The 16,532-nt window shown below is 45.3% G+C and overlaps 1 long non-coding RNA gene across 1 annotated transcript; it reads left to right on the plus strand.

The window, feature by feature from the left end:
• Positions 1-5,790: 5,790 nt before the first annotated feature.
• Positions 5,791-10,743, plus strand: LOC134808405 (uncharacterized). The gene is made up of 3 exons (XR_010151298.1): positions 5,791-6,730; positions 7,613-7,705; positions 9,647-10,743. It is a non-coding gene; the product is annotated as an uncharacterized LOC134808405 (long non-coding RNA).
• The last annotated feature ends 5,789 nt before the right edge of the window (positions 10,744-16,532 follow it).

Consider the following 16,532-nt stretch of genomic DNA (forward strand, 5'->3'; position numbering starts at 1 on the left):
ACCTCTTTTCTTTATAAATTACCCAGTCTTGGGTAGTTCTTTATAGCAATGTGAGAATGGACTAAATATATCATCCAAACTACAAAAATGACCAAACACACAGTCCCCCAGCTTGCTTAAGAGTGACTGCCACTGCTTCATCAAAAGCAACTTTAACTTTGCTCCTTTCCTCTCTCTTTCTAGACTCAAACTGTTAAGATACTCATGGTTAAGACTCTAATCAGAGAGTTACCCCTGCTTCCCGGCAGGATCCAATCCAGGGCAAAGCCTTGCTTCCGTGAATCCTCCTCAAAATCTCCTGACACAAGCTAAATCTCATAAGTCCTTTCTAACATTCTCTTACTGAGATGCCCCACAGATCCCCACGGTGTGTGTTCTTCCTTATTGTGGCAAATCAATAAAACTAGTTTTATTTGACTACAGTTGTGATCTGGTGGTCTTTGGCTGGAGGGTATTGACAACACTTACATTTACTTAAAACATTTTTTTGACGAATTAATTTTGTAACAAATTTAAGTACTTTGAAAGGGTGAAAAGTGAGAAGTAAGTCTCTTTTTTATCCTCAAACCCTAGAATTCAGCTGCCCTCCCTGGAGGCAATCACTGTTACTAAAGACAGTCTATGTCTGTGCAAGCAGGTATGCATAGTTGCTCATCACATTTATCATTATTACCGTTGTCCCCCTTTCCATTCATCTATCCACTCAGTATGTATTTGTATTAGTCAGGGTTCTCTTAGAGAGACAGAACTAATAGGATATATATATTCTTTGAATGAATATATATATGGGATTTTATTAAGTATTAATTTACAGGATCACAAGGTCCCACAATAGGCTGTCTGCAAGCTGAGGAGCAAGGAGAGCCAGTCAGAGTCCCAAAACTGAAGAACTTGGAGTCCGATGTTTGAGGGAAGGAAGCATCCAGCATGAGAGAAAGATGTAGAGTGGCAGAGACTAGGCCTATCTCTCCTTTTCACATTTTTCTGCTTGCTTTATATTCTCTGGAACCTGATTAGATTGTGCCCACCAGATTAAGGGTGGATCTGCTTTCCCCAGCCCACTGGCTCAAATTTTAATCTCTTTTGGCAACACGCTCACAGACACACCCAAGATCAATACTTTTATCCTTCAATCCAATCAAGTTGACACTCGGTATTAATCATCACATTATTGTACCTGGGACTCCATAGCAATGCTATGAAATTTCTTAGTGAAAGTATAAAGGTGGCTCAGGATGATGTATGAACAATTTTTCTTTTTTTTTTTTTTGAGACAGAGTTTTGCTCTGTCTCCCAGGATGGAGTACAGTGCTGCCATCTCAGCTCACTGCAACCTCTGCCTCCCAGTTTCAAGCGATTCTCATGCCTCAGCCCCCTGAGTAGCTGGGACTATAGATGCGCACCACTACGCCTGGCTAATTTTTGTATTATTAGTAGAGATGGGGTTTCGCCATGTTGGCCAGGCTGTTCTCAAACTCCTGGCCTCAAGTGATCTGCCCACCTCGGCCTCCCAAAGTGCTGGGATTACAGGCATGAGCCACTGTGCCTGGCCAACAATTTTTCAACCAGCAAAGGCAAGAGAAGAAAGGTTTCTGTTGTTTGTGGTGATTTTAAACAGCTACCAAAAGTTTATTTGCAAAGAGGCCTATTGGTTGCTTTTGATTCTGTCTTCATTTAGAGATTAGAACATCACTGTTGATGTAGAAGTTGCAGCATTTATGACAATGAGGGGTGTCTTCATCCATTTGTGCTACTATAACAAAATACCTGTGATGGGGTCATCTGTAAAAGACAGCTTCTTACATCTCTGGAGGCTGGGAAGTTCCATATCAAGGTGCTGGCTACAGAGGACCTGTTCTCTCTGCTTCCAAGATGGTGCCTTGGTGCTACATCCCCTGGAGGGGAGGAATAATATGTCTTCACAGGGCAGGAGTGAAGGGCAAGAGAGCTGAATGCTTGTGAAGCCCCTTTTACAAGGGCCTTAATCCCATTCATAAGGGGGGGAGTCCTCCTGACCTAAATACCTCTTAGAGTCCCACCTCAATACCATCACACCGGCCATTAAGTTTCAACACATGGCCAGGCGCTGTGGCTCATGCCTGTAATCCCAGCATGTTGGGAGGCTGAGGTGGGTGGATTGCCTGAGGTCAGGAGTTCAAGACCAGCCTGACCAACATGGTGAAACCCCCGTCTCTACAAAAAATACAAAATTAGCTGGGCGTGGTGGCACATGCCTGTAATCCCAGATACCTGGGAGACTGAGGTAGGAGAATGGCTTGAACCCGGGAGGCGGAGGTTGCAGCGAGCTGAGATCATGCCATTGCACTCCAGCCTAGGCAACAAGAGTGAAACTCTGTCTCAAAAAAAAAAGTTTCAACACCCGAATTTTAGAGGAGACACATTCAAACCATAGCGGGGGGGATGGACTGAGGGGTACTGAAGGGTACTGAATACATTTTTTTTTTTTTTTGAGACAGAGTCTCGCTTGTAGCCCAGGCTGGAGTGCGGTGGCGTGATCTCGGCTCACCGCAAGCTCCGCCTCCCGGGTTCATGCCATTCTCCTGCCTCAGCCTCCCGAGTAGCTGGGACTACAGGTGTCCACCACCATGCCCGGCTAATTTTTTGTAATTTTAGTAGAGATGGGGTTTCACCCTGTTAGCCAGGATGGTCTCGATCTCCTGATCTCGTGATCCACCCGTCTCAGCCTCCCAGTGAATACATTCTTTGGTGTGACTTTCCATCAGCTTTAGGATGAGGCCAAATTCCCTTGTGTGGCAGACAACTCTTCTCAAATCCTGACCTCTACTTCCCTGGTCAGTCTTTAAAAATTTTTTTAAAAAAATAAACATTACGTGTCCTTAGGAGCATCACTGCTGCCCATTGAATGACTTATAGTGCCCCATGAGTGCCATGTGCTGTGTCCTGTCTTGTCGAGAAGCCTTTGCAGGTTGCTCCCTTTGGTGGAATTCACCTTCCAGGGCAGCCTCTAGTGTGGCACTTGTTATAGTGCATAGGCATCATTGCCGTACCTTTCTGTTCTTAGTGCGGGGATTACCTTTCATTTCTGACGGCCCTGCTTCCAACAAGGAGGTTGGCACATAGGAAGTCCTTAGTGAAGGCTTGTTGAATAAATAAATGAATTCTGAATGAATGAATTCATGTTCTGAAGGGTCAGCCTGGTGCATTGGTAGTGGCAAAACATATAAGAAAACTGTTCCTTCTTTAAAAAAAAAAGTGGAGGATTCCACCCTCCTTGCCACTCCGGAGCTACAGACCTCTCTGCCTCATGCACTCCAGGCCCTGCTGGGGTTGTCTTTCTTTTGAGAAATAAGCAAAAAACTTGTCAGAGTTTCCTAGATCTGGAAATCAGGTTGCTTCCTCAGCAGCCATTTCCTATGTCATTTCCAGTCTTACCCAATCTGGGTCCTGCCAGAGAGATGGGGGTGGGGTGTGTACTACAGACTCTCAGAGCCTTAGGGCTCAACAGAGGCGCTTCCACATCTCCAGTCGCAGCACGGGAATAGTAGCTGCTATTTATGGAGCCTTTATTCTGGGTCAGGCACTGTGCTAACAGTGTCTCAGGAGTTCTCTCATTTATAGATTATTACAGCTCTGTGAGGCAGAGGGTTACCTGTGAAGAACCTAGATTCCGGGAATGGTCAGTAACTTGCCAAAGAGTGGTCATCCCTTCAGCGCCCCCAGCTCAGCCAAGGCGGACAGTTCCCAGGAAGTCCAGACTCATCTCAAACATGCACCAGTTAGAAGCATAGGGTTAACGAGCACGGGACACAGCATAGTTTCCCTCCTATGGGCAGGAAGACATTCTGTTAGTTTCTCAGTGGGTCCTGGTGGAATTGATTCCTGTTGCCCACAGCAGCGACCCCACACTGCATCCTTATTTATATTAGCTCTGCTTGCTGACCTGAATCTCTCTCTCTGCCCTCTCCCTGCTTCCCCCAAAGTCACATCACAAAGGATTTACCTGTCTTAGGCTCTACTTTTGGAGAAATTCAAGCAGACAGATACTCAGTGGCATAATTGGTGAAGCTCATACTTGAACTCAGGTGTATCTGAAAAAGGCTTTTTGATTTGCTTTTAGTGAGTGAGACATCCCAGGAGAAACCCAGGGTCACGAAGAGGAGGTGAAGATGAGGAGGCAGCTGGGGGAGTGGCTGCCCATGGTGGGCTGCCCCACCTGAATATGCTAGTGAGTACCACCATGCTTGTGCCCTAGCGAGGCCAGGCAGCTGGGAAGGAAGCAGTGACATTGGGCAGTGGAGGTAGAGTCCTCTTATGGTGCTGCTATATCTAGCTTCAGTGTGGCAGAACTTTATGACAAATCACATCCTAGGCTTTAGAAACAAAACCAACTCCCTTTATCACCCAAGGGAGTCGGCAAGTATAAAGAAATGCTTTGGAGAAAAGAAGACCCATGTCATTTCTTTTTCTTTCTAAGAGTAAAGTTCAAACTGTACTCTTGTAGCAGTGATCCTTGAGCTGGTGCCTGAATTCCCCTTAGGAATTATTCCTTACAATTTAACCTCTGATTTCCCTGGGGGAGAATATACTTTAATCTGTTATTAGTCACATTCCGATGTGAATGGGTTTCTGATCCTCTTTGAAAGCAAGTAGTGATAGGGAGAGACAAGAAGTTGTGGGGTGCCTGAGGTAGGTAGGGAAATGGTTCCTGTCTGAAAAGCAAAGGGAGGAAAGCCAATCTCTCTTGACCTAGCCCAGCCTGATTGCAGGAGTGCAAGTGTCAGATTAGCAAGGGACTAGGTGTTTCAAAGAGCCCTAGTGACCTCTCTGTTATACTGTGAGCTTTAACTGTGCAAAAGCCAAGATTCAAGGTATGAAAGGTAGAAAAGAATGTCCTTTGTAGGGACATGGATGAAATTGGAAATCATCATTCTCAGTAATTATCGCAAGAACAAAAAACCAAACACCGCATATTCTCACTCATAGGTGGGAATTGAACAATGAGAACACATGGACACAGGAAGGGGAACATCACACTCTGGGGACTGTTGTGGGGTGGGGGGAGGGGGGAGGGATAGCATTGGGAGACATACCTAATGCTAGATGACGAGTTAATGGGTGCAGCGCACCAGCATGGCACATGTACACATATGTAACTAACCTGCACATTGTGCACATGTACCCTAAAACTTAAAGTACAATTAAAAAAAAAAGAAATATGCATACATGGGGCAGAGAAATGTCTATCAGAGACTGTTGGGCAACAGCAGAGACTTGTTTGTTTTGTTATCAAAGATTCTCCTAAAATGCACATGTTTTTGGGGGGGGCAGTGAGGGAAGAGCATTGTTTTCAGCTGTATCAGTTCACACCCTATCAGGAAGAAGTGGGCCCAGCGTCTTGTCAGAGTGGGAGAGAAGCCAGGCTCCATGGAGACTGGGAAGGAAGGTGTGCAGGGGGCACTGCTGCAGAGCACTGAAAGGGCAGGTGCTTTTCAGCATCTCAGCTATATTTTCCTGACTTGCAAGTTTTCCTTGGCACAGCCAGGAATCTGGAGTTGGCATCCTCTATGGCTAGAATGTTAACACAGATGATGGCATCAACCGTTAGAAAGCTAAGCTTTCTGGGCCAGTGGAATGGCTGAAGAACTGTGTCACAAGGAGGAGAATCTCTTCTGATGCCCCCAGAAGAGGCTTATTTCCCAGGAGTTTTCCCATGAGTTCGTTCCCAAGGCCAAACATCCTTTCTCCACAGATCTTTTTGATCACCATGGAGACAATCTGCTGCTCTGTCCAATGGAGAGTTTGAGCGGCAGTCACCATGACAACCTGCGGGGGTAGAAGGACAGCTCAAAGCACCCCTCAGATGAGAGCCAGGACAGGGACCGGAAGACATTGTGGTTCTCACAAGTGCAGCAGATGAAGGGGGGACTCCCTTCCTCTGTCTGAGCAGTGAACTAGAGATGGGTGTGAGGGGTGGGGCCCAGGGCTGGTGAGGTCAAGGTCTTGGGCTGCTGAAGGAAATTGGCTTTGTTCTTTTCTGACTTCATGTTTTGGTTGTCCCTGGCCAGTCCAGCTGGTAGATGTCTGGATACATGGCAAAACCAGAGCACAGCAAATCCATCTAGTTCTGGATAGAGGGTGGGGCAGGGAGGAGGAAGCAGCATCCCCCTGAAAGATGACCCAAGTGCCTTTCACAGGAGTTAGCCCACCTCTCCCAGGATGGTGGAGGCAAGAGCTTGCTGAAAAGTTGAAGCAGAAGAAAGCCCTGATCCCTGTGATGGCACGTCCTGGCTAATCTAATCAGTAGATTTTGTGGTGTGAGGCCAGAGGCCTGCTACACCCTCCCTGACCCCCGTGTTTGCTGACTCCTACTGGAGCCTGCCTGACACGGGTGGATCTGGGGACCTCTGTGTTCAGCCCATAGCTGGTTTCCTGCAGAGCTGGGCCAGGAGGCTTGCCCATCTCCTTCCTTCCTCCTGGGCTCTCTCATCCATCTGCTGACCTGGGCTTCCTGGCTCCCTGTCCAGTGCTCTTACTCCCACTATTCCATGGTTGCATTATTCAGAGAAACAGCTTGTGCCTTCACTGTAGTCTTCATCCAGGAGGACCAGGAAGGAACAGAGCAGCACTGACATCTGCCAGTCCCTGGGGTCAAGTGGCTTAAAAAAGGCACAGATGTGACCTAAATCCTGATCACCGTGCTGGGGGCTCTCCTTGTGAAGACCGCATCTTAGGGGACAGCCAGCCATCTGTAAGTGCATCCCTCAGAGCCAAACTGATATTCAAATTTTGATAATAGACACAAGTTATATGACTCCAATTCTAGAGGGTCAACTTCTTTGTGATCCAGTTTTCTCATGTGTAAAGTGGGAGTACACTTGTAGGGGTGTTGAGAGAAGGAAATGAATTAACATCTGGGCCTGGATTATGATTGATATTAGCTGTTATTATGATATCTTAATACCAAGTCTTCATACCGAGCATGGGGACACACCCTACTGATCAGTTATTCTCTGTGACACCCCAACCTCCACCCAGCAGGGGATTTGTTTGTGCCCATCAACTCCGCGGCTGAAGAGCAGCATCTGCTTTGCATTGTGTGCACCAATTCTCTGGGGAGTGAAGGTGTCTCTTCACCCAATCCCAAAATGGAGCCTCTTACTGCTTGCCATAAGCCCTGTGTGTTGTCATGCAACCAAAGGGTCTGTTCTGTGTTCAGACGTCTGGTCTGGCCCCTGCTGGCTTTGTCTCCTTGCCCATCACCTCTCCTAAAACAAGTACCTGCCTCCATTCCCTCTGGTGTTTGGCCATCCCTGTTAGTCTGCATCCACTGAATATTGTGCAGACAGCGGTTCTTCTGAACTGTTCACTAGGAGTTCCTTAAACAAATCACCAAGAGTGTGTCTTCAGAAGCTCCTCCATCCTGGGTCAGCACCCTTTGGCTGCATCCCATCACTGTATTCTTGTGATGTCTTTCTTCCCTCCCCATATCAAAAATTACTCTCAGGAAAGTTCCGCAAACTCATTTATTCTGATGGGTAAGTGGCTATTAGGGCCTAGTCTTACTGAGGGTTAGAAGACTTCCACGTAGCCCTCCTTAATGCTGTGGACTAATGGCCTCTTCATATAACAGCGTTCCCTGAGGATGTGCTGCCGTGGATGCTGCTGTGAGTATCACTATTGCCATTGTTATGGAAACCATTTACAAGCACCTGCTATGCGCCAGGTAAGATATTTGGCTATCGTAGTGTATAAGTGGTCAAGAGCACGTGGTTTACTGATTCTGAACCTCATTTATTATACCAAAAGTTCCAGAAGGAACAAAGATTTAAATGCAATGGAGCTTGTGCCAAGACTTATGGACAAGGATACACTTTAGAGCCCCAATATAATAGCAAAAGACAGGAAACCACTGAATGCTCATCGACAGGGGTTGATTAAATAAGTTATAGCATATCCATTTGTAGAATACTCTGCATTAGTTAAAAAGAATGAGGCTAGGTCTGTAGCCATTGATAATGAAACAATCTCCAAGATATAAGTAAAGTGAAAACAAAGCAAGTTGTAGAAGAATATCTAGCATATGCTACTGTGTGAAAGCAAACAGAAGAGTATATGTATAGACTAATTTTAGAAAGAAAAAGGGAGTTGACAACAGTGATTGCTTTTGGGAGATGTGTTGATGATCTGGGTAGCAGGGACACTTACTTTTTATGTTTCAAGGGAGTTAGGTCCTTTTTATTCCTTACCATATGCAGATATTATTTTTGAATTTAAAAAGTTTAAGAAATAAATGCTGTGGAGTCAGACTTGGATGTAAATCCAATTGCTATCAATTTCTAGCCATGTGGCCTTGACTAAGTTACTTACCCTCTTCTAGTCCTGGTCTTCTAGCTGCCAGAGGGGGACACTGTGTAGCTTGTGGTGAGGGTTAAGCGAGATAGTGCCTGTGAAGTTCTCAGCACAGTGTCTGGCACAAAAGCAAACCCTCAATTGTTAGATGCTTGGTCTGAACTGTTTATGTCCCTCCAGAATTCATATATTGATGTCCTAATCACCAATGTGATGGTAGTTGGAGGTGGGGTGTCTTTGGAAGGTAAATAGGTTTAGATGAGTTCATGAGGGTGGAGCATGCATGATGGGTAACCCTTATAAGGAGATGAAGGGACCAGAGCTCTCTCTACCTTGTGAAGACACAACAAGGAGGCAACTGTCTGTTCACCAGGAAGAGGGATCTCACCAAGAACCCAAGACTGCCAGCCTCTAGAAGTGTGAGAAATAAATGTTTGTTGTTTAAACCACCCAATTGCTATAACAGCCCAAACTGACTAAGACAGTGCTTTACGTAAGTATCTCTAATTAGCATTCTGGATGTAGTACTATTCAGTTAAGCTATGTTCTGTGCATTAGGCACCTAGCAAAATCTGATGATGTGCAAGCAATGGAAGAGTCACACAGTGGAGAACCAACTGCAATAATCCCAGGAGCAAAGTGCTATGGGACCACAGAAGAAAGTAGGTTTCAATTTGCTGGAGGGGTATTGATGGGTATAGGGTAGGGATCCAGGAAGTGTTCACCAAAGAGGCAGCAGTGGAGATCTGGGTTTCACAGGATGAGAAGAAGCAGTTCCAGCAGAGACACCACATGAGAAAAGGCACAGGGTTGGGGGCGCTTGGGGCTTAGAGCCCTATATCTCCGCTATGGGGCTGGAGAGCAGAATGTGAGGAGAGATGGGCAGGGCCCTCAGGTGGAGACAATGGGCATCAGTTCCCCTCACAGCAGTGCCTTGTCCACTCCTTTCCTGTGGTCACCTCCTTGAGATCCTAACCAGTTTTGCAATGCCGCAGAACTGGGGCAAAATTATGGTAGCCTTTTTGCAAAAATGTCCTAGGGACTTCTATCCACAGCCCTCATGTCATGTTAGCTGGGGAAGTAGCAGCAACATGTGTTCTTTAGGGCAGGAGTGATTCTATCCTATATGCTTCCAATACTGCAGTCAGTTACCTCGAGACACTACTCCCCCGAAAGAGTCATACAAAGGATTTGTATGCATGTACTGTTTTCTCTACCAATTATATATCTGTCTATAAAATATAGATATGTTTTTCTGTCTAAGCAGGGAAGGATCGATGCAGGGAACTGTGATTAAACTAGACATCTCTGACAGGAAGAAGAGCTGGAAGGACTAACAGGCTCCGGTGGCCACCCTACAACCAGAAAACAGACACCTGACAATGTATTGTCAGATGATGGATTAGCCAAGCCTGGGGAAGAGAGCTGAGTGTACAGCTTCCCTCCCAGTCTCCTGGGTGACAAAACCGCTGGATGATCCCGCCAACAATAATGAGATGAAAATGAAGAACACTGCAGTATAATGAGCATGATAAAAATAGAGATGTTGCTAAATAATGGGTCGGCCATGGCTGAGGAGCAGGAGAAAGAGCCAAGCCCAAAGGAGGTGGATAAGGCCTTCCTGTGTGGTCTCCAAGCCTGACCCCCTGATGTGTTGCTGTTGCTCAACCAGGCCATAGATGGTTTTGAGTCCCTAGTGTGGCAAAGATGTCAGAGAGGGACTAGAGGGTGGGCCTAAGTGAAAATCCCCAGCAGGCTCTATCCTGGTCACTGTGGCTCTGACCTCCACCAGGGGAGGGACAAAAGTGTGGTAAGCACACATGCTGATGGTGGTTATGAATTACTGCCTTTAGTAGGAACTTCTTGCCTGCCAATGAGTATCAGCAAATGGTCTGAGTTAATGCATCAAAGTTTTTCAGAACATTGCACCTCTCATCTACATAGTGCAGAGTGGAAGAAGCCTGTTAATTATGCTTTTGTTTGTATTTTTGCTTAGTTGGTAGCTTGGAGTATCTGCCAGCAGAGGCAGCTGCCCCTAGGGAGGGAGGTACCTGGGTGCTAGAGGGATGGCTGCCTGTAAAGATTTCTGGCACCAAGCCTCTCTGCAGTTTTTGTTTTTTATTTTTTAAATAATTAAATTAAGACTTATTTTTGAATAAGTAATATCTACATAGAGTACAAAATTTAAAAGGAACAAAAGGGGTGCAGGAAACATACATATCCATTCTTCTCCCCCTATTCCCAGCCACCCATTTTCCTTCCCTCGAGGCAACCACTGTTACTAGTTTCTTCTGCAGTTTTCCAGAGATATTCTAAGCATAAATAAGTGCATGTACCTCAACCTGCAAACATACCAGTTTTTTTTTTAAAAACACAAATGTTAACGTACTGTATCAACAAGAGTCCTGACAGAAAACAGATGGCACACATAAAGTGAGTCATTTCAGTAGAGTTTAATAAATGGACTGTTTACCAAGGTGTAGGAAAAGCCCAAAGCCAGCAACAGTTGAGTGAGAGGGCACAGTGACATAGTGTGAGCAACACTGCCAGTTGAGGAGCATTCCAGGGAGGTGTGGGGGCATAATCACCTGTCCTTCCTATCCTCCCTCTGACCTTTTGCTGCAGCACCTCATGGGCTGCACTCAACCTAAGCCAGAGAACAAGAGTCTATTGATGCAGTTTAAAGAGGTCACTCTGGGGCACAGAACAGGTGGGGAAGGGCCAAGAGTGGATAAGGAGGGCAAATGTGCGCACTCAGCTCCTCATTCTGTTCTTTGCTGTTTTCCACTTCACAGTCTATCTGTACATAGAGCCTCATTCTTTCTGCTAGCTTATTCTATTGCATTTCTGTTGGGGAATACCATGCCACATGCAAGAGACTGAATTGTGACCCCCACCCCAATTATATGTTGAAGTCCTAACACCCAATGTTAACTGTATGTAGAGTGAAGAAGTCATTAAAGTTAAATGAGGCCATAAGGGTGATGCCTAGAATAAGGCTTATTAAGAGCAGACACCAGAGCTCTCTATCTGTCATGTGAGGACACAGCCAGAAGATGGCAGTCTGCAAGCCAGGAACTCATCAGAAAACCCAGCAGCAGGAACCCTGATCTTGAACTTCCCAGTCTCCAGAACTGGGAGAAAGAAATGTCTGCTCTTAAACCCACCCAGTTCATGGTATTTTGTTATGGCAGCCTGAGCTAAGACACCACACACACACACACACACACACACACACACACACACACACACACGTAATATATCACAAAAATAATAATATATACAACCATATATTCAACTAGTCCCTCACTGATGGCCTTTTAAGATAGTTTCCAATTTTCTGCTATTACAAACAATGCTGCAAGGCAAATCCTTTTACTGCCATTTCACTGGTAAGGATACATACAGAATAAATTCCATAGGAATTTATTTATAGGAAGGGATTGTTGTATCAAAGAATGTATGCTTTAAAAATGTTGACAGATTCAGCTGCAGCACCCTGCATAGAATTTGCACCAATTTGCATGCACATTAGCAATGTATAAGGTTCCCATGCAGTTTTTAAACATCTGGGTTTCGAAGACGTGAATAAACTTATTACAGCATCTTTCCAGCAGTGCCTGTCACCTTACAAGACATAAACTTTTCTTGTTTTTGAAATTATGAGAATACATAATTCTCCTCTTGTTTTCTGTCCTGTCTTTCAGCTTTTTTCAGCAGGGATAACATTCCTCCACTCCTGAATGAAATTCTTATGGTTTTTCTTTGGGCACAGTTCTGACTCATTTTAAGTCATAAATTAACTGCCTCAGTTTAGATGTTAAGTATCCAGTTTTTCTTTCTGGGCATGAACAAGCCAATTATATATGAAAACATACCTTAGAGACAGTTAGGAAACCCACATATGTACAGGTACCAGGACATGCCAAGGAATCATCATTAATCCCACAACATTGCTGTGGCACGCAGGAAAACATCCTTATTCTATGAAGAGGCAGTCTGAAGTATCCAGAAATGTGAAACACATGTCTTCAATCTACCCCAACACTTCAGCAAAAACAAGATGAAGCAAATATGCAAAACAGTAACAATCATTACATCTAGGTGATGGACACCTTCCTTTATGTTCAACAACTCTCATAATAAAAAACTTAGAAGAGATGTCTAGCCAAGACAGTAATCAATACTTCACACTTCATCCATAGGTAAGACTCCTCCCTCTCCTCCCCCTGCTGCTCCCCAGCCAGGGCCAGCAGTGAGAGAGTCTGTGATCTAGGAAGGAGGTTGCAGTGGCTTCTGCTCCTTCTTCATTCAACTCCTCTCCTACCAGGGTTGAAGAGAGATAGTCAGAGGACAGGACGGTACTTACGTGGCTTGCTCTTTGACCTGGCCGATGTCTAAAACAGACTCTTGTAACCCTTGGGTTCGGCAGAGCCCAACACGATCTGTGATGTGGGCAATGGATTCTGTTTCTCCAGCTGCCACCCCCCCACTCCGCCACCAGCCCTGATCTGGTGGTCCACAATCCACCAACAAATTTTACTCTTCATGTGATCTTCTTGGGAAGAACTTAAAAGAGCTCCAGCCTGGTTTTCCCTATGCTGAGTGGCAAATATTTGTTCTATGGAAAACCTTCAACCCTCCAACAAATCCTGGAAATGCAGGTCATCTGTCTTTTGGTCACAAGCAACTTCAGCTTTCTCAGGCCCGAGTTAGGCAAGAATCTAAGATCTCCCCTCCCCAGCTGCAGAGAACACACACCAAGCTTTCTCAATGTGCCCCGGAAGCTCCCTCTCAATAGGTTTATGTTGGAAAGTAGCTTCTTATTCTCTTCCCAGAGGTGAGGGAGTGAGAAATTATCAGTGTTCCCCAAAGAAATCTCATAAATTTTCCCAATATATCTCTTGCATAATACATTTCCCCCACCATGCTATTGAATATATCTTAGTATTATTAAACATTTACTTTCATTTCACACATTTAGAGTTTTATCAATATTTATACAAGATTTATTACATTTAATTCCATTTGTTTAAAATTGTGCTAGAAGAATGTTGTTTTATTAGTTATCTATTGTTACAATGGCTTAAGATAATGTTTATTATCTCATACAATTTCTGAAGGTCAGGAATCCAGAATTGGTTTAGCTGGGTGGTTCTAGCTCAGGGTCTCCTGTGAGGTTGCAGTCAAGAAGATGGCCAGGGCTGCAGTCACCTGAAGTCTTGATCGGCTGGAGGAGCTACTTCCAGGAGGGGTCACTCATGTGGCTGTGCCTCAGTTTCTCTCTGGCTGTTATCAGGAGACCTCAGATTCTCACCAAGTAGGCTTCTCCATAAGGCTGCCCAAGACACAGCAACTTACTCTCTTCAAGAGAGCAAGAAAGAAGCCATGATGTCTTTTATGACTTAGCCTTGGAAGTGACATGCCATCACACCTGCCATATGCTATTGGTTGCACAGATTAATCATGGTACAATGTGGGGGAGAACAAGGGTGTGAATACCAAGAGACAGGGACCACTAGGACCGTCTTGGAGCTAGCCACCACACCTATTGATGTCATCCTGCATGTCCTCTCAGCTGTCAATATAAACTATGCTTCATGGACTCGTGCTCCACAGAGTTGTATTCCATGGGAGAGAATCCCTCTGTGGTCTTAAGTGTGGCACTTTGTATAGCGCTCCCATGACATAAGTAACTGTATCTCAGAAACAGACTCCATCTTACATTTCAAAAGGCCCCTTGCCAAAAGAGAACAGATATTTTGCCTAATCAATAAAGACTACATCCAACCAGATAAGGACATAACCAAGCACACTTTTCCACTATCAGTTCTCACCAGAGGACTCTGGGGTGGCCATTAAAAGAGCAGGACCTCAGCAGCTTGAAAAGTCCACCTTAACAGACACCATCTTGCTGTCACTCGTGATATGCATCTGGCATCTGCAACCCAAAGCTCTGCCCATATCAAAGACTCTTCCTTGCAAGACCGACAGCCACCACAGGCCAGACCAGAAGATTATTTTTGTCTATGTTGGTCGCCCTGGACTGGTTCATTAATGTTTTTACTATCCCTTCTCTCTTGATGATAAATGTTACTTTGTTTGTGGTGGAATATTTAATTTATAACATTTACATATTGATCAAGTATAGTACTATGTATGGTTTGCAATAATGACTGATTTCCTGCCCACAGGCTTGGGCCTATGTGCCCGTGGCTCTGACAACTGAGTGAATGAGAAGTACTAAGGAGAACTGCCTTCTTGCTGAACTCCATGTAGCTCGTGTCTTTTATGTTTGAGACAGCTTCAGTAAAAGTCTGACGTTGTGGAAAGACACAAATGTGCATGAACCTGGTTATCTCTAACCTTGGGCATCTCATGGGACACTTGGTCACAGGGCACAAGTACAGAGTGAAGTCTGCCCCTGTGTCTCCCAGAGGTCATGGTGATAATAGTCCCATCACTCTTTTTGCCATGAGTCTGGGCCAGAAGATAAATCTTATTGTTCTGTGTTCTTAATCCTGCCCACACAGCTCCCGCCTGCCATAGTGCCAGTGCTCTTTTGTGCCCTTACCATGGAATCACTCACAAAAGCAAGCTCTGTGGCCAGCTATGCCCGGACATGCACTGAATCCTAGCAGAGTTCAGGCTCAAGGGCGGGCACTCCTAACCGTTCCCTCCCAGCCTGTAGCACATGCATAAGGAGCCCTATTGCCTGCAGTGATCAGTGTGAAGAAATGGGGGCAAGTTGGGGGTGGAGTGTACTCTGATTGCGGCAAAGGGTTTCCATCTTCTTGTCACAGGAGAAGTGGATCCCAGCACAGGCAGTGTCCATGGAGGAGAAGAAAAGACACCAAAAGCAAAGGTACAGAGCATACACATTACCCCATGAAGAGGACCTTCGAGAATCCATGAGCATAGTCGTCCTGCCTGAACTTAATTTCCCTCTACACTCTCTTTCCCCCTAGCTTCCATATCATGGAGTTATATGGAATTCGTATAACTTTATTGTGGAATATCATCTAGAATTTTAGTTCCTCCTCCACTCTTTGTTTGTTTGTTTGTTTTGTTTTTAAGAGACAGGGTCCCTCTCTGTCGCCCAGGCTGAAATGCAGTGGCATAATCCCAGCCCACTGGAGCCTTGAACTCCTGGGTGCAAGCCATCTCCCCATGGCAGCCTCCTGAGTAGCTGGGACTACAGGTGCACACCACTCCCAGAGCTGACCTCCATGCTTTTAACCTCTCAGTAGTTATGATTTATCATCCATTGATTATTAGATTTGCCAACATGCTTTATTGCTCTCTTGGCCCACTACTGCTCCTTACATCTCATTCCCCTTTATGGCTCATATTCTTTCTTGCTAAAGTAATACTTTTGAAGTTCTTTCAAGTCATTCTTTCTCTTTGTTGTTCTATAATTGCACTATGATGTCTACAGTAGAAATATGGATTTGTCTTTAATTACATTGCTTGAGATTTGGTGTTTTCCTTCAATGCTGAACACTCTCAGCCATTATTCCTCAACACAGCAGTGTCTGGGAGGTGGAGACAATACACCGATCACTGCAGACAGGGCTCCATATGCGTGTGCTGCAGGGTTGGGAGGGAACTCTTAGGGGTACTCCTGTTTGAGCCTAAACTCTGCTAGGATTCAGTACATGTCTGGGCATGCCTGACCACCCAGGCCTGCTTTTACGAGGGATTCTATGGGAAGTTGTCTGGGAGGTGGGGACAACATTTTATAGGATGGTCAAGAAAAGGTCTCTGAGGAGAAGATATGGGAGCAGAGACCTAAATGATCTGCAAGAGGAGTGGTCCAGGTAGAAAGAAGAGCAAACACAAAGAGTCAACAGGATTCAGGAATTGAAAGAAGGCCAGTGAGACTGAGCATAGTGAATGAGAAGGAACGTGGCAGGAAATTAGATTAGAGCAGAGATGGGGGCAGGGACCAGCCCTCGTAGGCTTCCTGGGCCCTTCATAGGAGTTTGAGATGAGAAATGAAGGCAGTTAGTGTGAGCTTTTGTGGTAGATACACCTAAATCTGAGCCTTCTTTTCTAGGCTCCAAGCAATATTGTCACCCTTGTAGTTAGATGCATCTATGTGATTGAGTTCTAAACAATGGAATGAGAACAAAAGTGATGTATACTCCTCCCAGCCAATAAAAAACTCGCACAGGTGCCCTCCTGTGCGCTTTCCCTTG

The sequence above is a fragment of the Pan troglodytes genome, chromosome 15 (genome assembly GCF_028858775.2).
Source record: "Pan troglodytes isolate AG18354 chromosome 15, NHGRI_mPanTro3-v2.0_pri, whole genome shotgun sequence".
In the NCBI taxonomy this organism is placed as follows: Eukaryota; Metazoa; Chordata; class Mammalia; order Primates; family Hominidae; genus Pan; species Pan troglodytes.